Genomic DNA, 27,242 nt, shown 5'->3' on the forward strand with positions numbered 1-27,242 from the left:
TGTTTTGCATTTTTAAAGTTTTGTATCAAAATTATGTTAGTTTCATAAAGTTATTTGGATAAGTTTCCATATATAAAACATTTCCATCTAATGTCTCTTACATCCACTTTTTCAAAACTAAGATTCATTTAATTATGTTTAATCTCTGTTCAAAGTACCTCATGAATCTATCAATTCTTTCATTTGTTTTATTTATTTACTTCTGTTTTTGTCTTTATCAATTCCATACTTCTGTCTTGTGCCAGTTTTTCTGGTTGAATTGTTTTCCTTTTTGTTTTCTGTGGGCTTTAGGGGTACTAAAGCATAATACATTTATATAAAAATGCACAAGCACGTATGTAAAGCTCAAATGAAAATCATCAGAGTCAGTTAATTCCACCTGCCTCTTATAAAAAGGAAAAAATGTTAAGTGGAACATTATTTCATAGATACTTGAAAATGCACAACTTTTATTTGTGATGCACAAAATCTAACGTTATATTTATTAAATCAGCCTTAATTGTTATATTATTCAAACTATCAGAACTCTTTTGGTTGCAAGTGGCAGACCCCATTTGAACAGTCTTAGGCCAAATGAAGATTCATTGAATAGACTGAATAGCATTCCTGTTAATTTGCAATCAAAACATTGTTAAATTTGGCTGGGCCTGGTGGCTCACACCTGTAATCTCAATGCTTTGGGAAGCCAAGGTGAGAGGATCACTTGAGGCTAGGAGTTGGAGACCAACCAGGGCAACATAATAAGACACCGTCTACAAAAAATAAAGTAAAAAATTTAGCCAGGCATGGTGGCATGCCTATTGGCCTAGCTACCTGAGAGGCTGAGGCAGGAGGATCAATTGAGCCCAGGAGTTCAATGTTACAGTGAGCTATGACAGCACCACTGCCCTCCAGCCTGGGTGACAGAGTGAGACTCTGTCTCCAAAAACAAACAGAGAAAATTCTTAAATTCATTACAATGTATTGTAGGAGACTTTCTCAAGTTTGCCTTCCACATAATTGGTTTATTATTTTGCAGCATCAATTTTGCTCTTTTATTCCCTTCTTCCCTTCTGTGTAGATTTTAATTTGGCTTTGTATTTGGGGCTTTCTTACATTCTTTTTCTCATTTCAATCAGTTTCTTTTCATAGCTATCTTTATGTCAGCCTTGTCGTTTCTGTTGTCTTCACAAAGAAGTCAGGTCCTTGGGCATATTTTGGGGATTTCAAGCAGATAGATTGTAACATTCTAATGTGTTTATTAGACATGATTTTTTTCCAGAGCCATAATCTTCTTTTGAATATTAAAAGTTAGTGTTTCTGTTCCCATATGCTACAGTATTTTTTCTTAGACCTCTAAGTAGAATTTTTTCTGTCTATCCATTTTGGAATTTGGAGAGTAGTATTGTTTGAGCCCAGTGTTTGCCAGTACACAGACTGAATTAAGTGTCGACAATTCTCAGACCTAAACCTGAAGTACAAGTTGGTGTGCAGAGTCTCTAATATAGTGCATACTAACCAGGGATGGTACCATTCCCAAAAGGAGGATTTCAAAATGTGGGTATGTAGCTTAGGTTGTATGGCACCAGCAGGCAGAATAATGCCCCCTATCTCCACAGAGACGACCATTCTCGAATCCTTGGAGCATATGAATGTTACTTTCAATGGCAAAAGAAACTTCACAGATATGATTAAGGTTATGAACCTTGAAATGGAGAGACTATCCAGCATTATGCAGGAGGACCCAATCTAATCACAAATCTTTCAAAGTAGACAGCCTTCCAGCTTTCCAGGCTGTGGTCAGATAAAGATGTGATAATAGAAGAAGGGTCAGAGGAATGTTACATGAGCAGCATTCAAACTGCTGTTTCTGACTTTGGAGAGAGAGGAGGATCACCACAAGTCAAGGTGGTAGGGAGGATAGGGTCTAGAAACTGGGAATTGCCTTCACCTGACAGCCAGCAAGAAAATGAAGACCTTGGTTTCACAACCTCAAGGAACGGAATTCTGCCAATAACCCAAATGAGAAGGAAACAGATTCTCCCGTAGAGCCTCCAGAAACGAACACAGCCTGCCCACATGATGATTTTAGCCTGGTGAAATGGGTGTTAAATGTTTGACCACTTAATAATAAGATAATAACTTACATTGTGGAAGTGGTTAACTTTGTAGTAAATTATTATGGCAGCCATAGGAAATGAATACAGATTGTCTCAGTGACAGATTATGGCAGATTTTCATTTTTAAACATGGCCCAATATTGCCCTTGACATTCTTCCCATTGAAAAGTGTATCTGCCTCAACCTCAAATCAGGGTGTGCTTAAACTAACTTGTAACCAATAGAATGCAGTAGAAGTAATGTTGCATGATTTCCAAGGTAAGGCCAGAAAAGACCATGAAGCTTTCACCCTTTTCCCTGGAACACACATACTCAGAGCCCTGGGCTGCCATGTATAAATCTTATCACCCTAAGGCTACCATGCTGTGATCAAGTGAAGCCACATGAAGAGGCCTCCTGGAGGTGCTCTAATAGGTAGTGCCAGTCTTTGAGTTCTTCCAGACCATATGCCAGATATGTGACTGAAGGTGCATTTAGATGATTCCAGCCCCTAATAGTTGACTCCTCCAGCCTTTGAGTTTTCCTAGCTGAGGACCAGATGAGGTAAAGAGACAAGTCATCCTTAATGTGTCCTGTCTAATTCCTGACAAAAGGATTGTTGTTCTACACTCCACTAAGTTTGGGGTAGTTTGTTATACATTAATAACTGGAACACAGGAGCTACTACCTGAATTGAGTGCCTCTTGGCCAGTAAAGTCACCTGTCCCACACGAGAAAGAAAACCACTTCCCCTCTAAAACCAATAGATTCTCCATTCAGAAATGGTGCTCTAAGATATTATTATATGTCTACTGATCTGATGTTGCATTTTTGCCCCCCTACTCTCAACACTGGTTTCTCTTACTAAGCAGTTTGAAATTCTTTTATGAAGAGTGTAGCATATGACCAAAATCTATTTACCCAGCAGGCAGTTTTCCTCATTCCCTTTTTGTTTCTATCCTATTTATAGCACTTTTCATTAGATTACTAAGAATCCCAAGATTGAACTTGTCTCTGTTCACTTACTCCTCTTTCTGCTGTGTTGCATGCTGGGAGTTGCCTCTGAATGCACAGGGAGATTGATGTTAATAAGACTGGATGCAAGAAAGTGAAGGTGAATGATAGAACTGTAGTTCTTACTGGCTTATTGATGTTTGTTTTATGGCCAGCAAAGTACCCACACACTGGAGTTAAATGCAGACAATGAGGGTGTGCCAAATATTTTCCTGCGTTGTTGACATCCTCTGTCTTGTATTGTTTGGGAGGGAGAAACTCATAGAAGGTAGTTTAGGGATATGTTTTCCATCCATCATCATCAATGAAACAGCTAGTTGAAATTTCGCCTGGGCTTTAGCAACTTGCTTTCCCTCATTTTAAGTCCACAGCACCATATGCCAATTTTTCTCATTTTCTCTATCTTTGTGGCATTTTAATGGGACATTGGAAGGTGGCCTATCAGACATCTCTAGACAGCCCCTTTGTGAACCCAGATTGTAGACATACTTTTAGAGGCTTTTGCCCTAGTACTATACCTCCAATATATTAACATGAGATATGAAAGTTACATGAAAGAATAGTCTGATACATGGAATTAAACTCTAATTTTTCAGAAATGCATCTGTTCATGTCTTAAGGCATACATAAATGAATTGATAATTGGATATCAGGGAGAGTTGGCTAAATATATGACGCTTATCATGACACTACAGAATTTGGAAAAAATGGCATTGTCTTTGAAGGAATAGCATTATGCCCTTTAAATATTTTTGATAGAACACTGTTTCAACTTCTGGTATTTTTATGTGTAAAATAGATTTAATTAATAAATTAAAGATAGCCTAATAGCTAATGTCCTTCAAATAGCAATATTAAATGTTAAGCTGCAAATTATTCCTCATTAATACATTTTAATTGAACAGATAAACAATTATTAAGCTGAAAGCAGATGATCATAAGAGGGTTTGATGAGTTAAAAAGTAAACAGAAAAGCCTAGGCATGGTGACTAACGCCTGTAATCCCAGCACTTTAGGAGGCTGAGGAAGGCAGATCATTTGAGGTGGGGAGTTTGAGACCAGCCTGGCCAACATGGTAAAACCCCGTATCTACTAAAAACACACAAAAATTAGTAGGGCATGGTAGTGCACACCTGTAATCCCAGCTACTCAAGAGGCTGAGGCAGGAGAATGGCTGAACCCAGAAGGTGGAGGTTGCAGTGAGCCAAGATCGTGCCACTGCACTCTAGCCTGAGCAACAGAGTGAGACACCATCTCAAAAAAAAAAAAAAAAAAGTAAACAGAAAAAATATCAGTTTGTCAGACTCATGAGGCAAACTCATTTGTGAGGAAATAGATCCCAACAAACAACCGTCAGTTAAAGAAAACTATTGAAAGTTGAAACACAAACACAGGAATAAAATATTAGCATTGTCCATATTATATCTAAGAAAATATGTAAATGTGTTTCTTTTTATTTGGATTACAACATTGTAGCCTTTTAAAATGAAACAAAATTACTTTTTCCAGTTACTAATTAATATTCAGTTGTATTATGCTATATGTTAAACTTGAGGCTTTGTCCACAAGATAACTTTTCCAAAGTAATTTTTTTCTAACTGAACTCATAACCCTTTTACCACCCTCATACCTGAGTATGCAAGATTTCCCATTACAGTTTATAGTTAGGACTTCTGTCTTTGCAGTATATGGGCACAAAAGGCTATGTTATATTTGCCATGGGAACGATGCTATTTAAGGCCCTGTGCTTATAAAATCTTTACCTTACTTATATTACTATAAAGTAGATTTTGTATTTTATAGAAGATTGCATACCAAGGTAGCATGAAGCTGCACCAGTGTATGGCTTGAGTTGTCAGTTACATGATATTGTGGCTTGTTCTTTCAAAGTGGCAGTCAGGTTTCTCATTGTGGTGTCACAGGCAACTTGACAAGCTTGATCAACCAGCACAGCTGGCTACCTGTGCTTGCTGGACTTTGTTCATTTTTCCACATTCCTCAATCTCTCCCTACCGTGGAATTTTATTCACCATGTCCTCTGTCGTGGGACTTTGCATTGCTTCCCTCTAAAGTAAGCAGATATATTACCACATCATATTGATATTGGGTTTGGCCATGTGACTTGCTTAAGACAGCAGAATGTGGGCAGAAGTGATAGTGTGTCAATTTTGAGCCAAAGCTTTAAGAGACCTAGAATGTTTCTGCTTGCCCCTTTGTACTTCCCTCATTTGCCATGAGCAGAACATGAACATGCCCTGTGTAGCTTCTAGTTCCAGAATGAAGAATACATGTGGAACAGACCTGAACCCAACCCAAAGCCTGGAGTCCAGCCTAGCCCACTTTGGCCCAGTCAAGCTCAAGTGAGATCATATGAAACACAGCCAACCTGTAATCCTTAAGCAAGAAAGATAAATGTTTGTTTTTGCAAGTCATTGAGATATTGGGGTTGTTTTGCAGCATTGTTGCAACAAAGCTAATTAATATCTTTCCCGTTGTTGGTTCTCATGCATTTGTCTTCCTGTGTGCATGTTTAGTGCTTTTGGCTGTCTATTCAAATGGATGGAATCAAGTGGAACATGCCAAGGACCAATTGAGACATTTTTGCTATAAATTCTCCAGGTTAGCAGAGAGATGTTACGTATCTTCAATGCTCTTATTTCAGTCATCTTTTTAAAGGATTTCAAGGTGGGCATTCAGCCTAACAAAACTGGCTGGAGATTCAGGGTTTTAACTATTTCTGTTGATGAGTTGTGACTTAACCATTCAGATTGCAAGTACTTTGATGAATAGACTCTCTTCCTTTTATATCATGTTGTGAAGCCCTAACACATGTGAGCAAGCATTTGAGCATTCTCATGAATTAGCATGTGACCCTAACCAAGTTTCTTCATTTGAGTGGACCACATATTCATATCTTATTTATATGTACTCATGTCCACAGTAGACAAAGTTTAGGATAGCCTTTAATTATTTCTGCCTCCTGGTACACATCCTCATGTAATACCCTCCCTTGAGGGTGGAAGGGACCTGTGTCTTCCTTCTAACAAATAGTATATTGTATGGTAAATGAGATGTCACTTCTGTGATTATAGTACGTAAGATATAATGTCTGCCTTGTTAGGAAACTCGCTTTCTCTTGCTGGTTTTGATGAAGCAAGCTGCTATGTGGTGAGGCCCACATGGCAAGAAACTGAGGGCAGCCTCCATCTGACAGCCAGCAAGAAACTGAGGTCCTCAATCCTACAACTGGCAAGGAACTGAATTCTGCCAACAATCATGTGAGCCTGGAAGCAGATATTTTCCCCAGTGAAGACATGAGATAGACTGCAGCCTCAGCAGCAACTTGATTGCAAACACATGGGGAGATCCTGAAGCAAAGAACCTGGTTAAGCCGTGTGCAGACTCTTGACCTACAGAAACTGTGAGTTTATAAATGCATGTTGTTTTAAGCAGCTACAATATATAAATGATGTGTTCAACTATAGCAACTTGAACAAGCAACTGTATTTCCATAATATGATACATATTTCCTTTTTTTTTTTTTTTTGAGACGTGTCTCACTCTGTTGCCCAGGCTGGAGTGCAGTGGCATGATCTCGGCTCACTGCAACCTCCGCCTCTCAGGTTTAAGTGATTCTTGTGCCTCAGCTTCCTGAGTAGCTGGAATTACAGGCACCCGCCACCACGCATGGCTAATTTTTGTATTTTTAGTAGACACGCATTTCACCATGTTAGCTAGGCTGGCCTTGAACTCCTGACCTCAGGTGATCTGCCTGCCTCGACCTCCCAAAGTGCTGGGATTATGGGCATGAGCCACCGTGCCTGACTATTTATTTTTATTCATTTCAAACATTTATTGAATACCTACCAAATGCAACACACTTCTTAAAACACTGAGGATTCAGAGACAAATAAGAAATACTGCTTGCCCTTGAGGGGCTCATAGTCTATGGAATGTCAGACATTTAAGCATTAAGCAGCTGCTCATAACATATTGGGGCAAACACTCTTAACAGGGATATGGAACTAAATGGTGTAAGCCAGTTGCTTTTTTTTTTTTTTTTTTTTTTTGAGATGGAGTCTTGCTCTGTCGCCAGGCTGGAGTGCAGTGGCGTGATCTCAGCTCACTGCAACCTCCGCCTCCCAGGTTCAAGCCATTCTCCTGCCTCAGCCTCCCCAATAGCTGGGATTACAGGTATGCACCACCATGCCCAGTTAATTTTTGTATTTTTAGTGGAGACGGGGTTTCACCATGTTGGCCAGGATGGTCTTGATTTCTTGACCTTGTGGTCTGCCTGTCTTGGCCTCCCAAAGTGCTGGGATTACAGGCATGAGCCACTGCTCCCAGCCCATGTTGCTTATTTAAGTTTTTTTTGGCACAACATTTTAAGCCTGTACCTGGAAAAAATGTAGGAGTCTCATCTGGCATAAGAAACACTATAAAATCATGTTGAAAAATGTTTATTAGGGAAACACCTGTGCATACCAGACCAAGAATAAGTAATCCAATGGAAATAAATGCTATCACAGAGAACATATGATTCAAGGAAATGAATTTACATACTTAATTGTGATCACGACTCCATTATCCTTTCACAAAACTGTTGAAAATCAACACTGATAATCTCCCACCAATGAGGAAGGATAATGTTTTGAAATAAGGTGCTTTCAGAACAAAAGTTAAGACATTAGTTTTACTGCTGTGCTATTTAGGCATACTAGTGGGCATATCATTGGAGACATTTGAGCAGTATAGCAAAAATACCTTTGTCTTTTTGATATCCAAAGTAAAGTCCAGAATTTGCTATTTTGTATGTGCAAACATTGAATTTCAATAATTATCGTTATATGTAGAATAAGCTGCTCTTCCTACATACTGCTTTTTCTGATGAAGACTCATAGAGATAATAATGCTTATTAATTGTTATTAGTAAGAATTATTAACAAATAATTTATCAATAATAATTTATTATAATTATACATATAGCACTATACATACATAATTATTTTATATATAGATATATAAATTGAATGGTTACTTTGATAGATATATAAATTGAATGGTTACTTTGTGCTAAATACCTAACAGGAGATTATCTCATTTAATGCTCTTAATGCTCACAACAACCTAACAAGTTAGGGACTATTATTATCCCTATCTTACAGATGGAACTGGAGCCACAGAGGTTAAGTAACTTAATTAACTCACTTTAGGTTACATCATTAACAAGTAAAGGAGCTAGGATTTGAACTTGGACAATTCTACTCCTGCGTCTATGCACTTAACTTCTTAGTTTATATTCCCTCCTAATGTTTCTGACTGCACCGTGATCTTTACAACTTTGAGCACAGTTGCACTGGTGTTAATCAAAAGCATAATGGTGCAAACATGAGCCTTGTAATATCAAGGCGTTTGACATTTCTCAAGTGTCCATAAATGTTGACATCATATCCTTTAAGGGCAAATGAATTAATTTATTTATGATTTTTAAATTGATCTAGATAGGCGTTCATGAGATTCTCTGCCTATCAACTTAGTTAACAGAATACAATACCATACATACATATGTATATATATATGTATGTATGTATATAGTACCTTATATATTGTACTAGGTAGAGTATGCAGCTTTAAAGCAAGACAGAAAAAAATCAGTGGCTTAAATAAGGTAGAAATTTATTTCTCTCTAATTTAAATGTGTAGTGAGGCAGTCTGGGTTTGATAAGCAGTACTTTACCAAGCAATACAGGGTTGCAGTTTCCTCCAATCTGGTTGCTCTGCTAGGCTCTGCACGTTGGAACCTGAGTCATTACTATATCTGTGTTCCCGGTAGCAAGAATAGAGAAAGAGAGGTAGTGTAGGGCACGAAACTTGTGTATGGAAGTGTAGGGAAGAAGAGAAAAATAGATTTGGAAAGGAGGAGGAGGTATACACAGGTATGCAGACACTACATACAAATCAATTTCTGGTTTTAGCATTTTGAGGGCAGACTTTCTTTAGCATTTTGAGGGCAGTCACGTCCTGAAGAAAGATGCCCTAAGTAGTTCTCTCTGCATAACACCACTCTGTATGTACCACAGGATGACTTCAGCCCTGGGGCTACATTAACATGATCTCTTCCTGTGTCTTGTCAGCTGAGGGGTAGTTGAGTTCCCTCCTGCTGTTGCTCATCTCTGGAAAATCTCCCCCATTGCATGTTTGCTGCTCTGCACATTGGAAGCTGAGTCACCACTCTATCTGTGTTCCAGGTAGCAGGAATGGCTCTTCCATCACCTGTTAACTCATTACCTGTATTAGATTTCAACAGTTGTAAATAGTTGAAGTGGTTTCTCTTCTCCTGGTTGACTTATGAAATGGTCTACTCTGTTGGGTTGTTACAGGTCCAGCCACACGTAAAGACTGACTAGTTCCCTTGTAATCCCAATTCTCAATTATTTCAGAAGAGAAGCTGATTGGTCTCAGTTTGTTTTAGGTTATTGAAGAGAATTGATTGAGGGATAGTGGTTGATAGTTTTTTTTTTGTTTTTTTTTTTTTTTGAGACAGAGTTTCACTCTTGTTGCCCAGGCTGGAGTGCAATGGCACTATCTTGGCTCACCGCAACCTTTGCCTCTCGGGTTCAAACGATTCTCCTGCCTCAGCCTCCTGAGTAGCTGGGATTACAGGCAAGGCATGCGCCACCACGCCTGGCTAATTTTGTATTTTTAGTAGAAACGGGGTTTCTCCATGTTGGTCAGGCTGGTCTCGAACTCCTGACCTCAGGTGATCCACCCGCCTTGGCCTCCCAAAGTGCTGGGATGATAGTTCTTGTTATGAGCTAGACAAACAACTCTGAAAGTATCTGCTCCAGAAGACAGAATGGTATGGCCGGGTGCCGTGGCTCATGCCTGTAATCCCAGCAGTTTGGGAGGCTGAGGCAGGTGGATCACGAGGTAAAGAGATCGAGAACATCCTGGCCAACATGGTGAAACCCTGTCTCTACTAAAAATACCAAAAATTAGCTGGGTGTGGTGGCAGGCACCTGTAATCCCAGCTACATGGGAGGCTGAGGCAGGAGAACTGCTTGAACCTGGGAGGTGGAGGTTGCAGTGAGCCGAGATCGCGCCATTGCACTCCAGCCTGGGCAAAAAGAGCAAAACTCCGTCTCAAAAAAAAAAGGAAACCCAGAATGGTGTGTGGAGTATCAAAATGGCCATATTACCCCACAAAACTTTTATTGTTAGCCTCACAATATTTATCACAATATTAATCATTTTTACAGTCAAAATAACTCAAACAATCTTTCTTTTTTTTTAATTAATTTTTTTTGAGACAAGGTCTCACTGCAGCATCGACCTGCTGGGCTGAAGTGATCCTCCCACCTCAGTCTCCCGAGTAGCTGGGACTTCAGGTGTGTGCCACCATGCCCAGCTAGTTTTTTGTGTGTGTTTTGTAGAGACAGGGTTTCGCCATGTTGCTCAGGCTGGTCTTGGACTCCTGAGCTCATGCAACCCGCCCACCTCAGCTTCCCAAAGTGCTGGGATTACAGGCGTGAGCCACTGTGCCTGACCTTTCTTATTTTCTTAACAGTGAAATGCTTTAGCTTGTTGTTATCTCTACCTAGGGTTAGCTGCATTTTAATAGATGGCTCTAGGAGATGAAACGTTCTTCAAAACCCAAAACCCAAAAGAATGAAAAGAATTTAGATGTCTTGATATTACTAATAACTGTGACCTGTAGCTATAGTCTGAGGATGAAAAAGGAAGTCCTAGAATGGGGTTGTGTTTCAGTTCAGGTCCTCTGAGAAGCAAATACCACAATGGGACTTACAAAATGAACTGAAACACAACCCCATTCTGGGACTTCCTTTTCATTTACATCAAAGCTTTTGGTGTACAAAAGCTTTATTGAGAGAGCACCTACAAAGGGAAAAAAGCAGGAGCTGGACTGTGTGTGTGTGGGCAGAGGTGAAGACTTCAGACCACAATGCAGGTCTGTAACCTGGGAAAGCTAAGAGGAAAGGACAGAAGAGTTGTTAAGAAGAGTTTTAGACTGTGGCACAGTTCTAAGAAAGTTTTGGCCATGCCACTGGGGAATCCTTGAGCCAAAGCTGCCTGTTAGAGGAATCCTCCTTTGGCCTTCACTAATACCCCTGCCACAATCAATTATTGAGTGGGAGTAGCCCAGGAGAAGTGTGGCCTCAGCATGAACTTGGTAGTGGATCCAGTGGGGCAGCTGCTGAGGCTGAAAGTCAACTATGTTCTTGCAGCAGGAGATCTGAGTCAGGCATTTCCATGGATGACGCAGGGTAGCACGCCAGCTCCACGCACAGCCCATGCTTACCACAACCTTTTCACTTCCCACTGGACAATCCCATACTGTAGGCTGTACATCTTATTACCATGTCAGTCTATGCCACCATAGCAATTTCAGGTTCTAATGATGGCCAATTTACCTGGGTGAGTTGAATGGAGTGGAGGAGAAAAGAGCCAGGAGAAGGGATGTGGATGGTGGCCTGACTGGAGTAGTCCCAGGCTGAGTGTCCACATAGGCAGAAGCCTGGGAGAGAGCCGATCCTTGCCAAGAGACTTTGAGAACATTTATGTTATTTTCTGCTTCATTTTCTGCCATGTCCCAAGACAGAGAATGCACATAGATGTCAAAGCAGAGAATCAACTAGCACACAAGCTGCTGCAAAACCAAGTGTCACAATTTATTTTTATTTATTTATTTATTTATTTATTTTGAGATGGAGTCTTGCACTGTCACCCAGGCTGGAGTGCAGAAGCCCGATCTCGGCTCACTGCAAGCTCCGCCTCCCGGGTTCACGCCATTCTCCTGCCTCAGCCTCCCGAGTAGCTGTGATTACAGGCGCCCGCCACTATGCCCGGCTAATTTTTTTGTATTTTTAGTGGAGACGGGGTTTCACCGTGTTAGCCAGGGTGGTCTCGATCTCCTGACCTCGTGATCCACCCGCCTCGGCCTCCCAAAGTGCTGGGATTACAGGTGTGAGCCACCGTGCCCAGCCCCACAATTATTTTTTTAATGCTGAAGTTAGTTCAAATTTAATTTTTCTGCCTTAAACTCAAATTCTATTATAACTAACAAAACTCAAAATGAATTTTTATACAAAGTTTGTATTTTAAGGAGTTATTAATCATCAGCTTGATTACTTTTCTTTTTCCTAGATTAGATTGCAGGCCACTCTCTGCCTTGTCAGGGTGCTCTGTATTGACTGAGGACCAACAGGTCCCTCAGATTGTCTCTTTGGGGGTAAGAACGTGGGAAGCCTGAGAGAAGCTGGATCCTTACAGCTATTGTTGTAGCCTAAAGGATGGGGTCATTGCTGTGGCTCTTTATGATGCCACCTGGGCTTCCCAGTCTGGGAACCATCAGGATGCAGGTCATGGGAGATGACTGGGCTGTTTTCCAACATCTCCTTACTTCTTGCCTGATAACAAACCCCTAAGGTAGTCTGGATGCCTGAGTGACTTTTCTTTGCAATGTGGAAGAACTTGATTAATCCTCAGTAGTTCAGGACAGAGACGATGAGGATCTGAGGTGAGAAGTGTTTGGGGGACTGGAGAAGAAAGCTCATTACTTGGTGACTGAATATTGCAGGATAAGGAGTAAAGGGACATGCCCAGGTTTTCTGCTTCGGGAACTAGGGGAATAAATGCACAACCAGTGGGGGTGGGGGGGGGGCGTGGGAGGGGCGCGGTGGGGGAAAGGACACAGGTCAGGTTTGAAGGGTATTTGAAAAACTCAACTCAAGTATATTGAGTTTGAAGTACCTGTGAGACCACTTGGGATACATCTCTAGCAGGCAGCTGAATACATAGGTCTGTTCTGGTTATTTAATGATATCTAATAAACTATAGCAAAACTTAGTGGCTTAATACAACTGTTTTATTTATTTTCCCACAATTCTGCTATTTGGGCACTGGGGAGAAAAGCTCATCTCTGTTCCATGTGGTGTCAGCTGCGGCAGCTTGAGTAGGGCTTGAAAATCCACTTCCAAGACTGTCTCAGTCACATGCGTGACAGGCTGGTGCTGACTGGCCAGTAGGAGCACAGCTGGGGCTGTTGGCCGGGGGCCTTAGTTTTCTTCCATTTGGTCTCTCCAGGTGGCTTGGTTAGACTCTTCACAGTGTGGTAGTTTCAGAGTAGTTGGATATCCTACATGGTGCTTCCCACAAAGGGCAAAAATGATAGCTGCTGTCAAAGTTAAAAACCAAACAGGTGAGGAAATAGATTTCATTCAGGCAATTTACATTAGGGAGAGTACTCCAGATTTGAAGATCAGAGTGTCTCAGCAGGGTGGTTTTGCCCTATACTTTTATTATTATTTTAGAGCATGGTTTTGCTGTTGTCTAGGCTGCTCTCAAACTCCTGGGCTCAAACAATTTTCCCACCTCAATCTCCTGAGTAGGTGGGAGTACAGGGGTGCACCACTATGCCTGGCTGCCTTATACTTTTACAGGGAGGCATAGACAGGTTATAGATGAGATGATTACAGTTGGGATTATTTTTGTAATCAGAGAATTATCAGCTATGAAATGTTTATCACTACCTAATTTCAAGGGGGAAAAAGTAGTTCTAATCCTAGCTAATCATTCATGAGACAAATAGGAAGTTGAAAGGTGACTGACCTTCCCCACAGGTTCAGGGAAAAAGGAAAGGTATGTGTTTGGTCTTGTCACAGGTCATGTACTAGTTTTATCAGAGAAACTGGACGATGAGTCTCATTTAAGTAATATGGAGAAGGATTGGTCTTTGTGGTAAACTGTTTCGCAGAACACAAAAAGGTGGTAGGATTTCTTAACTATTTCTGTTTCCCGTGAGTCTCTGGTAAAGTTCAAAGTTGTCACTGCAAAGCCTTTTTTTTTTTTTTTTTTTTTTTGAGACGGAGTCTCACTCTGTCACCCAGGCTGGAGTGCAGTGGCGCGATCTTGGCTCACTGCAACCTCCACCTCCCAGGTTCACGCCATTCTCCTGCCTCAGCCTCCCGAGTAGCTGGGACTACAGGCGTGTGCCACCATGCCTGGCTAATTTTTTGTATTTTTAGTAGAGCCGAGGTTTCACTGTGTTAGCCAGGATGGTCTCAATCTCCTGACCTCGTGATCCACCTGCCTCGGCCTCCCAAAGTGCTGGAATTACAGGCGTGAGCCACCGCACCCGGCCCTGCAAAGCCTTTTAAGGCCTAGGCCTAGAAGTGACAGAGAGTAATTTTTGCCATATTTGATTGTTTAAGGCAGGTGACAGGTCCGGCCCAGACTCAAGGGGAGAGGACTATACATGGGCATGAATACTGGGAGGCACAGTTAATTGTGGGCCATAAGAAAATAGCCTACCACAGGGTCTGAATCTTGGGCTGAATATTTAGAATGGGATACCATTAGCATAACCTATGTGGTAGCTGAAACTATGAGGTGGGATCACTCTGTGGGTGTATACAGTGGTAAATGCAGAAAAGAGTCCATCAACTTTGTAAACATATGAGAATGGAATCTTGAGGGTTGTCATTTTCCTAGTTTCTCAGAAGCCCCTGTTAATCCTATTTCTTCATATATATTCATCCCAGGATTTTCTGTCATTTTGTTGCTAGCCCCATTTCTTGACTATCATCTCAGTATTCACCAGTCTAACAGTGATGATGACTGGTCTAGCCAGAACTCCCAATTAGGGAGTTTTCACATTTTATTTATTTGATAAATAAATAAATCTGGCCGGATTAAATCTGGCCACAGGCACTAACTTAACCTGTTCAGTTTCTGCAACAGAAAGAGGGGCAACAGAAAAAGAGGGATCCCTGTGTGAAGTGGGGTGTTTGTCCACAAAGGTCTCCCACACAGGCACCTTCCTCTGAAGCCAGATAACCTTCAGAAATCTGACTTTTCTGACTTTGTTTCCTTCTCTGGACTAAACAGTATCAATTTTCGTTGGAGCTCTTTGTGAAGATAAAGTAATAAAATACCATAAATCTCTTTTATTAAGTGAAGCATTTACCACTCTAATTAACATTATGATTTAAAGGCTTTCATATTGGGGAAACAAACACCAGCTTCCCACATGCTTGGGTTAAAGGGGATCTTAAATAATGATTATGCAGAGACAAAGGGCAACGATAAAAGTTTTAGACATTACCTGTGTTCTGACAGTCATCAGACGTTTAGGGAGATACTACAACACTGAAGGCCCTGTCCAAGTTTATGAGATAAAGATAGAAACCACAGTCTAGTATTGTGTGGGCTTGTGAAAAAATAACTCCTAACCTTTATCTTTCTATGGGTTGTACTACAAGGAGGTCTGCACAAAGTGCTAGTGACTCCTCTAAAGTAGGCAGGGGTAAGTTTCACGGAGAAAGTGACAGATGAGTTGAGTTAGAAGCCTACTCAACCGCAGAAAAATGTGGAATGGAAGGCCATTTACCTGTGACAAAGAAATGTAAATTCCTTGGCAGGAGAGCCAGGATCTCAGGAGAGTCCCTGGGACCCTCTGCTCCCCTTCTCAGTCCAACCCTGGGAAGGTAGTTGGTGGATGTGAACCTCTGACTAAGACCCAGGAGCTGGTTCCCAGCCTCCAGCCGCGCGCCGGTTGGAAGCAGGGAGAGAAGGGAGGGGTAAAAGCCCTCACGCGCATGCGCTCAGCAGCCTGCCGGCTCAGCCAAAGAGAGCTCTGCCCGCGGCGCATTCCCCACCTACTCGCTTCTCGCGCCTCGCGCCTCGCGGGCCCCAGAAACCCGGACCCGAGAGCGAGCGCGTTGCGCTCGCGCGCAGACTTCAGGTCCCGGGCGGGCGCCTGCGCACGAGCTTCCCAGGCGCGCGGGCTGCGAGGTTATTAGAGGTGGAGCGCGGGGAGGGCGCGCGGCGGGAGGCGGCCGCCGTTACGGCGCGAGCGTGGTCACGTGGCCGCTGGTCACCGCCGCCACCCCCTCCCGCCCTGTTCTCTTTCAGGTCGGGCCGGGCCCGGCCGCTTCCGCGAGCGCCCGGCAGACTGAGGGAGAGAGAAAGAGGAGGGGAGGAGGAGGAGGATTCAGGGAATAGGAGCTGGGGAGCCCTTCTGCGCCACAGGTAAAACAAAATAATGATGATGATGATCGTAAAAAAGCCCAAGCTCTCTGAACGCCTCCGCCTTCCTCCAGTGCAGCCCCACATGCAGTCGTTCCCGCCCCGGCCTGCCACTCAGCCTCAGGACAGGTTTCGCCTGCCTTTGCGCTGCTGCTGCAGCCGCAGCCGCTGCCGCCGCCTTCTCACAGGAGGGCCTGAGGGTGCCGCCGCCACAGCGAACGGGTCGCCGCACCGCCCCCCGTTTGTGCGCCTCGGAGTCGGCGTCGGGGGTGGATGGCGGGAGGGGTGGACCCTTCAGCTCCCTGGCGGGCAGGGCGGGCAGGGCGAGCTGGGCGGGGTGGCTGCTTGCAGTCTGCCTGCCTTCCCTGCCCCAGGAGGTCGGGGTCTAGAATGGAAGGCCAGCTGCAAGTAAAGGCAGGGCCTGGCGGCTGGACTAGTGCTCAACTTCCTACTTGGTAAATTTCCCTGTTCATTTGGGCCCCGGGAAGCACGCTTCCTTCCCTAGCCGGAAGCGAAACGGGCCCTGAATCCTCAAACCTTAAAAAATACAGTCTTTAGAAGAGAGAAGCCTTAACTTCACTTTTGAGGAAGGGAACCGTGACGTGGATTTAGTACGACTTAAGTTTAGTCACACGTAAGAAACTGAGGTCTTTCAGGATAAGAGCAAAAAAAAAAAAAAAATTCGCAGGGAGGGCAAATCCCGCTCCCCACCCCGACTTTTCCTGGAAAAACAGACACAGACCTTCAATACAAGATTCGATTCTACAAGTGACCTAGAATTTGTTCGATACTAGTTACCCGTTTTAGTTACAGGAATTATAATCTGTGTTTAAAGTTAACATCCTGTGGATTTTTTTTGAATAATAACTTCCTGGAAAGAATTCATTTGTCAACTCTGAATTGGACAAAATCCTAAGATTTTAACATGCAGGTTTCACACGTTTGGAACAGATTGCACTGGAATTTCTAGACCCGGTAATTCTTTTGTAAACCTTTATAAGTGTTGTGCTCTTGCACAACATACTTAAAGCAGGAAGCAATAAATATAGGTATTGTTGAAAAATAAGCCTTTGCTATCGGTGGCAAAGAAATTCATTTATATATTGGTTTTTCTCTTTGGGCTTTTCTGATTCTATGTCTTGCTACTTTTCATACCATGTCTCTGAATTCATTTGTAAACTTGAGCATTTTTAATTTTTACAGCTATCTGCAGGATCACAGAACACTCAAACCTTAATGTGGGTAGGAATCACTTGGGACTCTTATTAAAAATGCATTTTCTGGTTCAGTAGGCCTATGGTGCATTTTGATATTGTACATTTCTAATAACATGTGCAGCTGGACAAGGGACTGTCTTTGAGTAGCAAGGAAGTGGATAACTTGTGTGCAAAGAAAGTGATGTATTTATCAATAAACATGTTATTTTTAATAATTCACCCCCGGGTGTAGAGGTGGCTTGGGAGAAGGGGCAAATGGCAGGGTGAACTGAGAAAGCTTTCAGAGTGAGCAGGCTGAGTCTGGATCCCAGGGGAGGGGATAGGAAGAGTGCAAATATTGTGTCTGTATGCTGTAAGGTGACTGTATCACCTGGTCTGTGAATTTTCCATTAGAAGCTTGGTGTGCTGTTAGGTGAAAGACTTGCTTAGCTATGCGTCATTGGGTTTTATCAACATATAGGCGAGGAATCCTGGTCTCTGAGTGTACAGCTGAGATGGAAATTTCTTTTATTGGCGGAAGTATCGAGTGTGTGCTCTCAAATGCGGCCTCAGTTGAGTAGTGCATTCCTGAGTTTTGGAAGCAAATTTGCAAACAATTGAGAGTCATGCAGTGGGTGTTCTAACTGGATTCAGGTTTTTTCTAATGTAATTTTTTCTCACGTAAATTGAAAAGTTTAGAAATGTCACACATAACTTCATACACTTTATGGAGAAATGGTTGTACTTTTAATTTTTTTCTTTTTATTTATACTCCAACTGACTGAGCAGAGATTGTACTTCTAAATAACTTTGTGGAAGTTTTTAGTACCATAATTTTTATAATTTTCATTTCAGTCCTTTGATATTTATGACAGTACTTCTGAAGCGCTTACTGAGTGCCGGACACTATTGTAAGTGCATTACGGAACTTGACTTTTTTTTTTGAGACGGACTCTCGCTGTATCGCCCAGGCTGGAGTGCAGTGGTGCAGTGGCGCGATCTCGGCTCACTGCCACCTTTCCCTCATGGTTTCAAACACTTTTCCTGCCTCAGCCTCCCAGGTAGCCGGGATTATAGCCGCCCGCCACCACTCCCGACTGATTTTATTTTGTATATTCTTTTTTAGTAGAGACGGAGGAGTTTCACCATGTTGGCCAGGCTGGTATCGACCTCCTGACCTCAAGTGATGTGTCCACCTCGGCCTCCCAAGGTGCTGGGATTACAGGTGTGAGCCACTGTGCTGGGCCTACCTTTTTTTTTTTGTTTGTTTGTTTAGATAAGGAGTTTCGCTCTTGTCCAGGCTGGAGTACAATGGTGTGATCTCAGCTCACTGCAATCTCCGCCTCCCAGATTCAAGCGATTCTCCTGCCTCAGCCTCCTCAGGAGCTGGGATTACAGGCGCCCACCGCCGTGCCTGGCTAATTTTTGTATTTTTAGTAGAGAGGGGGTTTCACCATATTGGCCAGGCTGGTCTCGAACTGCTGACCTCAAGTGATCCGCCTGCCTCAGCCTCCCAAAGTGCTGGGATTACAGATGTGATCCACGAGGATCAGGCTAGGCTGCGCCTGGCCTGCTTTCATTTTAGAAGTCAAATTTGTCATCCGCCTCAGTGCTTGTAATCTTTTCTGAGTGAGATACTGAAATTTGCAGTTTCATTTTGCTTGCACTTGTTCACTGGACCAGTAGTCACTGTTAAATGTAAAAGTATCTACTTCCTCTGAAAGTTTTTTATTTCTTTATTTCCTGCCTGGGCTTGTCCTCTACCCTACATTTATGCATAGTAGATTTAGTGTTTGTTATCCTAACCCTTAGGTTTAGGGATTGACTGGGTTTCTGACTTTTTATTTGGCCAATGAGGACGATACAGAAAATGAAGCATTGGTCATTATCACATTTTAACACTGAAAAAGTAAGAAGGAAAACCCCGGAATAAAGGATGATCTTTTAAGTTGAATAATTTGTGTTTCATTTAAAAATGAATATATAATCCCTTCTCTTAACCCCCTTTTTGTCTCAGACCACTGAAAGCTTTGTCCTGTTAGCAGCAGCAGTCTGAGAAGGGGTGCTAGTCCACCTGTTCCTGAGACATTTCTCTCAACATGGGTAGGTCATTGGAACGGCAGTGTGTACAGTGTGTGTACCAGAACTTGAGAAATGTGAGGTCGGGGTGGTGGGATGGTCAGCAGTGGAAGAGCTGGGAGAGGGGAGGGAGATCATTTGACGGAGAGGGCCTGTGGGCTGCTTCTAGTAGCATCAATTATTACTAGAATAATGGTGAGTTTGGGAAGGATGTCAGTGTAACAACAAATTTCAGTGTAAATGCTTTCTCAAAAACCTGTGAAGTGTTTAGGAAAATGTTTATCATTCTACAAATGTTATGTAAACATTTAAAAGTAATTCCTGTGCAATGATTTAGTAACATTAAACATTATATAAATTGAGGGATAAAAAGAGGCTCAGAGATTATCATCAGAGGTTACGATTGTCCCAAATTCTCTCTTGTTCTTTTGGAATATTAGGATAGAGTTGAAACCCTTGCTGCATGCCCACTTGTTGGCTTTTTTATTTCTTACCCTGATGCTGTGTTGTGGGCTGCATGGCCATGCCAGCTCTGCCATGCTTCCTGGGCCTCACAGCTGAATGGCCAAGTCATTACTTACAGTTAACCCAGGGAAGCATTTGTTGCACATCCAAATGATGGAAGCCTTCTAATTGGTATTTTCAGCTATTAATAATAATTCTAATATTTTTACAAATTCTGTATGATTATGATATGTGTTATAATGCCATGCTGGTCAGCTACTTAGTCTCACAGTGCCTCACTTTTCTCATCTTTAAAATGGGGAAAATAATAGTAACTTTGAGAATTAGAGAGAGAGAGTGTGTGTTTGTGTGTGTGTGTGTGTTTAAAGCCCTTAATGCTATCATGTAAGTGATATTTTGTGGATAATCTACAGTGTGGTAGATCATATCTATATAATCAAGACTGACTATATTTTTGGAGATTGTACAGTTTATTTGGGATAAGGCTCTATGGGCCAAGAAAGCACAGTTTGTAATTTTTGGATGAAAATACAAAATTGGTATAGTAATGCTCTTATCCCTTTGGAGAATTAAATGCAAACAAATATAGTTTGACAGCTCAGATCTTTCAAAACAAGGAAGTAGGGCTGTAGAAAAAAACATGTCTTTGGTGGTGGTGTGAAAGGATTGGTTAAAATCTTTCAAGGGTAGTGTTGCGAAGCCTAGTACAGGATCACCTTTTTTTCTGAATGTCCATTAGTTTGGATGAAAAACATCTAAAGATAATGTCATTCAGTCATTGTCCAGTGTTGCATGTGGTTTCTGTGGCTACTCCATGAAAATATTTAGTAATTGCAGATTTACTCTTTTTCTTAACTCATTTGCTTAGGAAAGATGTTAACTGAGTTTTTTTTTTTTTTTTTTTTGAAACAAAATAGTCTTAAAAGTTTTGAAGTAGGCATTACAGATGATTACATGTTATAGTTTTTTTTGTTAAGACAAGGGTGTTTACCTTTACTTTTTTGCTAGTCATGAAGGCTACATGAAGAAGAGTGATTGACTTTTTAAAATGGATTGATGTAATTTTATGATACTTTATGGAAGACTAGTTGTGTATGTATGTCTAAAGAAAATTCTGCTATGAGTGCATGTATTAGATCCAGTAATCATAGTATGTTAGGTTAGCCTGCCATTAGAAAAAAGAGCCACCTCCCCCCATTATAGAAAGTAATGCCTATTGTAGAAATTTTAAAAAAACAAATGATGAAAAATAATTATCTGCACTGTTGGGAATTTCTTAAGGTTCTCTTTAGGGTTGTCTTGCCTTGAGAGATACTGCAAAATGAATGTCAGTTTTGTACCACAAGTATTAGTTTAGAAAGCTGAGTAACACATGTTGGTTAAGCAGGAGTGTTTTATCTTCTAGGGTTACTAAACTTTTTATCCCTAAGTAAGATAAAAAGGTTGAACCAAAAGTACTTAGATTCCCACTTCTAATTGTGAGTCTTCAGAATAACTAGACCAGTGAGAAGTAAGCCCCCACTTCTGACATAAGCACCATGGGGAAGATATATCAGAGAAAGACAGCTCCCACCTGATGGTGTTGGAATGAGCACATATCTTAGGAATCAGCTGCAGAGGTATGCATTCTGTTTGCTGATAAGTGCGGATCAGAATCATCCCCTTTAGAGTTTCCCACAACAGGTGGGAAGTGTTTTTTTGGTCTTTTTTTTTTGAATTGAGGCAGAGTCTCACTCTGTCACCCAGGCTGGAGTGCAGTGGCACGATCTCTACTCACTGCAACCTCCGCCTCCTGGGTTCAAGTGATTCTCCTGCCTCAGCCTCCTAAGTAGCTGGTACTATAGGTGTGCGCCACCAAGCCCAGCTAATTTTTTTGTGTTTTTAGTAGAGACGGGGTTTCACCATGTTGGCCAGGCTGGGCTCAAACTCCTGACTCAGGTGATCCACCCGCTCCGGCTTCCTGGAGTGCTGGGATTACAGGCATGAGCCACCACACCAGGCCTCCAGGAAGTGTTTTGACTTTATATTGAGACTTTGGAGGTGTCCCAGCAGCTACCTGGCAGAAGTTCTAGAGGAGTTCCTAACGTTACATCTCTTGCCATCCTGGGATGGGATAGTGGATTGATTGTCTTGGATCCCTGGTGGAGCTTGGGGGAACAAGGTTGGAGACGTGGAGTTGATAGGAGATGGAAAGGTGGTGCCACTCTTTCCATCTTTGTCTACTGCATATTCATTAAACTAGGCCCCTTTTACTTCCAGGAGGAACGAGAGTCTAATGGTAAGAGTGCTCATTTTTATAAATAGATGGGGTGACTTAGGAAGGCTTGGGTCAAATTGCCTGCTCACCCACCTTCATTTCCCTAAGATTGGGGTTAATTTAAATCTTTTTATCCTGTGGTATGTGTGTGTGCAAGTTTGTGTGTACCTATAGATCTACCTTTTTAATTTTAATTTTATTATATTTTATTTTTTAGAGACAAGGCCTCACTCTGTTACTCAGGCTGGAGTGCAGTGGTATGATTATGAGAGGCAGGACTAGCTGGATTTCCTAGGCTAAGAATTCCTAAGCCTAGCTGGGGAAGGTGACTGCACCTGCCTTTAAACATGGGGCTTGTAACTCAGCTCATACCCAACCAATCAGGTAGTAAAGAGGGCTCACTAAAATACAAATTACACTAAAGCAGGAGGTAAAGAAATAGTCAAATCGTATATTGCCTGAGAGCACAGAGGGAGGGACAATGATTGGGATATAAACCCAGACATTAGAGCAGGGAGCGGCAACCCCCTTTGGGTCCTCTCCCTTATATGGGAGCTCTGTTTTCACTCTATTAAATCTTGCCACTGCACACTCTTCTGGTCCATGTTTGTTACTGCTCGAGCTGAGCTTTCGCTCGCCATCCACCACTGCTGTTTGCTGCCGTTGCACACCTGCTGCTGACTTCCACCCCTCCGGATCCAGCAGAGTGTCCGCTGTGCTTCTGATCCAGCGAGGTGCCCATTGCTGCTCCTGATCGGGCTAAAGACTCGCCATTGTTCTTGCATGGCTAAATGCCCGGGTTCGTCCTAATTGAGCTGAACACTAGTCTCTGGGTTCCACGGTTCTCTTCTGTGATCCATGGCTTCTAATAGAGCTATAACACTCACCGTATGGTCCAAGGTTCCATTCCTTGGAATCTGTGAGGCCAAGAACCCCAGGTCAGAGAACAAGAGGCTTGCTGCCATCTTGGGAGTGGCCGCCACCACCTTGGGAGCTCTAAGAACAAAGATCCACCCATAACAATTATACCTCATTCCAGCCTCATATACCTTTTTAAAAAAACTGAAATGGATTCAGCTATTTTGTTGTTTGCAGTTGTTTTTCACCTAATATGATATTACTCATGTCATTAGTTTTCCACGTAACTCTTAGTGGCCCCATACTATTTCATTGTATGAATGTACCATAAGTAGTCCTCCATTCTTAGACACCTAGATTTCTTTCATTCTTCATGATAAATAGTGCTACATTGAACATTATTATAGCTAATATCCCTCTGTGCCTATGCATTATTTATTTAGGAGAAATTGTTGTGGGTGGAATTGCTGGGTCAAAAGATCTGCTCATTTTTATTTTTCATTTTTATTATTTTTTTTAAGACAAGGTCTTGCTCTGTTGCCCAGGCTGGAATGCAGTGGCACGATCACAGCTCACTGCGTCCTTGAGCTCCTGGGCTCAAGTGATCCTTCCACCTCGGCCTTCTGAGTAGCTGAGACCACAGGCACATGCCACCATGCCTAGCTAATTAAATTTTTTTTTTTTTTTGTCGTAGAGACCATGTCTCTCTATGTTGCCCAGGCTGGTCTCAAATGTCGGGGCTCAAGCTATCCTCCCACATTGGCCTCCCAAAGTGTTTGGATTATATTTGTGAGCCGCCACGCCTGGGTTGCCCATCTTTAACAGTTGTGTTATACATGGCCAAATTGCCCACCAAAAAGATTATGCCAGTTTACCCTTTACAACAAAGCCATTTGAGAGGCCTTTTACTTGCCATTATCGGGATTATCATTTTTGTTAAACAGCTTTATTCAGGTTTGACTTTATACTTCCCTTCTCTTGCCTTCTTACAGGTTTTAACATTTTATGTAGCTAAGTCTTGTTCTTCCTTTAGGTATCTTACGTAGATAGGCTTTTCCTACCTTATGTTTATATAGTGATTAATTTTATTTTTTCAACTGTTTTCATACTTTCATTTTCAATTTTTGGTTTTGCAGTTATTCTAGAACATGTTTAGTTGTATAGTATAAGGTAGAGGGTCCAAAAAATTTTAAGCTTTTGATTAACCAGTTTCCTCAATACTGTTTAATGAATGATTTCTTTTTCTGTGGATGTCAGAAACTTTACTATTGGGTCTTCTATTCTGTCTCACAGTATTTTATTTTTTATTTTTATAAATGGGATTTCTTTCTTTCCCCCTCCCCGCTCCACATATATATGTAGGTATATAAAACATTTATAAAGGCTTATATATAGTGTATTAGAAAATACATTGTATGAATGTACTGTAAGTAGTCCTCCATCTTTAGATACTTAGATTTCTTTCAATCTTTATGACAAATAGTGCTACACTAGACATTATTATAGCTAATATCCCTTCATGCCTATGCATTAATTATTTGGGAGAAATTGTTGTGAATACAATTGCTGGGTCAAAAGATCTGCCCATCTTTACTTTTCATTTTTTTTTTGAGGCAGGGTCTTGCACTGTTGCCCAGGCTGGAACCCATTTTCTTTCTTTAATGCTGTATGTATTTTCTTAACCTGACTATTGCTGGTAAATAGAAGAGTTTTTAACTTCTTTTGTATATTTATTGTGTAACCAGTCGCTTTTTGAATCTGTTATTTATTATAATGGCTTTTCAGTTAATTCTCTTAGATTTTCCAGGTACATAATCATACCATCTGGAGCCAGCCATTTTTTTTAAGGGTTTTTTCATGATTAATTTTGACTTATGGAGTTGTGCTAGAATGATTTTTCTTAATTTCATTGACTTGAAATACAATGTTTTGATATGGTACCTGTGTGTTTTATCTACTCAGCTCTCAAAAGGGTTTTAAATTATCTGGAAAATCACTGTACCAAATGATCTCTAAGGACCCTTCTAGCTCAGAAGTTTTGTGATTCTACTTTTATGTCAAAAGATTCCTGGTAATGTACATAGCTCTCTTCCTTTATAATTATTGTTGTCTAGCTCCACCCCCCAAGTGATTACTCTGCATTTTTATTTCCTTAGAACTTGAAGATTTTTTCTGTGTGGTTTAGCGTAAATTAAAAGAGAAAACTGACAGACTACAGAGCTCGGACTGTGCAAAATCACATTTCATGATTTTCTTCTGGTAAGATCCTTATGGTGAGTTGTCTCATAAAGCTATGTTCCTGCCATGGACGACTTAAAGTTCCCCAAGCCACATTTTGTAATTGTCAGAACTGAGGTTAATAGATGTGATTGGGAAGTGATAAATAGACCTGGATGCAGTGAAGATAGGACACAACGGGAGAGGTAGGAATGGGGAAGCACCTAGTATGAACTCTTCTTTCTCTGGCCCACTTTCTGCTTCATGATTCTGTCTCTGGACTCCTTTGATTCTGCCCTCTTACTGATTTTCTGGCTTCCTGTTTATTTTCCAGATATACCTTGTCTCCTTTCTTTCAGAAAATTGCTCCTTACCTCCTTTCTACTTTGATCAGGAGTACTACATGCTTTCTACCAGTATGGGAAGTGGTCCTGATCAGTTCCCCTAATGTCCCCATCTTGTCACAAAACTACTACAAAATTTCATGATCAGTGGCAATCATGTATTCCACTTTGCAAAGGGTGTGGCAAAGTATTGATTAAAGTTTCATTGATAACATGAAACTACTGATATGGAAGAATTAATGAAAGGAGAGACGGATACTTCATAAAGACAAACGGTCAGAGAATTATATATATATATATATTTTTTTTAATTTTATTTATTTATTTATTTATTTATTTATTTATTTTTTTGAGACGGAGTCTTGCTCTGTCACCTAGGCTGGAGTGCAGTGGTGTAATCTTACTGCAACCTCCCATTCTTGTGTCTCAGCCTCCTGAGTAGCTGGGATTACAGACGAATGCTACCAGGCCTGGCAAATTTTTGTATTTTTAGTAGAGATGGGGTTTTGCCATCTCTTCTGGTGGCCATCTGTATTGGTCAGGCTGTTCTTGAACTCCTGACCTCAGGTGATCCATCCGCCTTGGCCTCCCAAAGTGCTGAGATTACAGGCGTGAGCCACTGTGCCCAGCCAGAAAATTATAGAATAGTAACTGAGTGGTTGAATGTTACAAAGTAGATAGTGTGGGAGTAGTATCACCAAGATAGAAAAAGCTTCTGAAGAGTCTTTTTTTGTTTGTTTTTTGTTTTTTGAGATGGAGTCTCGCTCTGTCGCCCAGGCTGGAGTGCAGTGGTGTGACCTTAACTCGCTGCAATCTCTGCCTCATAGGTTCAGGTGCTTCTCCTGCCTCAGCCTCCTGGGTAGCTGGGATTATAGGCGCCCACCACCATGCCCAGCTAATTTTTGTATTTTTGGTAGAGATGAGGTTTCACCACATTGGCCAGGCTGGTTTCTAACTCCTGACCTCAAGTGATCTGCCTGCCTTGGCCTCCCAAAGTGCTGGGATTACAGGTGTGAACGGCTAGGCCCGGCCCGAAGAGTCTTATCTTAGACCTCCAACCTGATTTCCTCCCTGAACTTTCAGATCTGTGTATCTGATTGCCTACTGGATAACTCCACTTCTTAATGGCTCACAGGAAACTCAGTTTAGTAAGTCTGCAACGGAATTTACCTTCTTCTCTTACAAAAAATCTTTACAAGTGTGTGTTTTTTTAATTAAATTAATTTTTTTTTTTTTTAATCTCAGCACTACCGTCTCCCTGGTTATTCAAGCCAGAAACGTGGCAGACACATTTTACTTCATTCTCCACATCCTCGTGTACAGGCATCAAACTCAATCCTGTGGATTTGAACCCATTGTGTCTTCATCCCTATTATGTCTTCTCTAGTTCAGGTCCCCATCATCTCTTGCCTTTGTTTCTGTAAGGTCTTCTGACTTATATCCCTGCAGCCAGGTAGGTAATCCTTTTAAGCTCTCATGATTCTCTTATTCTGTGGCTTAAAACCCGATATTCTCCATTGCCTATTTCCAGTTTCATGACACCCTCTTTCTTTTTTTTTTGGAGACAGAATCTTGCTTTGTTGCCACGCTGGAGTGCAATGGCATGATCTCAGCTCACTGCAACCTCCGCCTCCCGGGTTCAAGCAATTCTCCTGCCTCAGCCTCCTGAGTAGAGTAGCTGGGACTA

General features: G+C 41.7%; 1 protein-coding gene and 1 long non-coding RNA gene across 4 annotated transcripts in view; one reads left to right on the forward strand and one right to left on the reverse strand.

Annotated features, from left to right (window-relative positions):
• Nucleotides 1–12,956: 12,956 nt before the first annotated feature.
• LOC129058627 (uncharacterized) lies at nucleotides 12,957–15,989 on the reverse strand. Its single transcript, XR_008523884.2, has 2 exons — nucleotides 15,502–15,989; nucleotides 12,957–13,287 (listed from the first exon to the last, which is right to left on the reverse strand). It is a non-coding gene; the product is annotated as an uncharacterized LOC129058627 (long non-coding RNA).
• A 471-nt stretch (nucleotides 15,990–16,460) lies between these two features.
• Nucleotides 16,461–27,242, forward strand: part of TBC1D5 (TBC1 domain family member 5) — a 592,946-nt gene continuing 582,164 nt past the window's right edge. For 2 of the 3 annotated variants that reach the window (XM_063722179.1, XM_063722181.1), the window contains exons 1-2: nucleotides 16,607–19,438; nucleotides 25,151–25,267. The gene's annotated coding sequence lies outside the window, so the exon portion shown is untranslated. The other variant, XM_063722180.1, reaches the window with a different exon arrangement.

Source organism: Pongo abelii, chromosome 2, assembly GCF_028885655.2.
Source record: "Pongo abelii isolate AG06213 chromosome 2, NHGRI_mPonAbe1-v2.0_pri, whole genome shotgun sequence".
Taxonomy (NCBI): Eukaryota; Metazoa; Chordata; class Mammalia; order Primates; family Hominidae; genus Pongo; species Pongo abelii.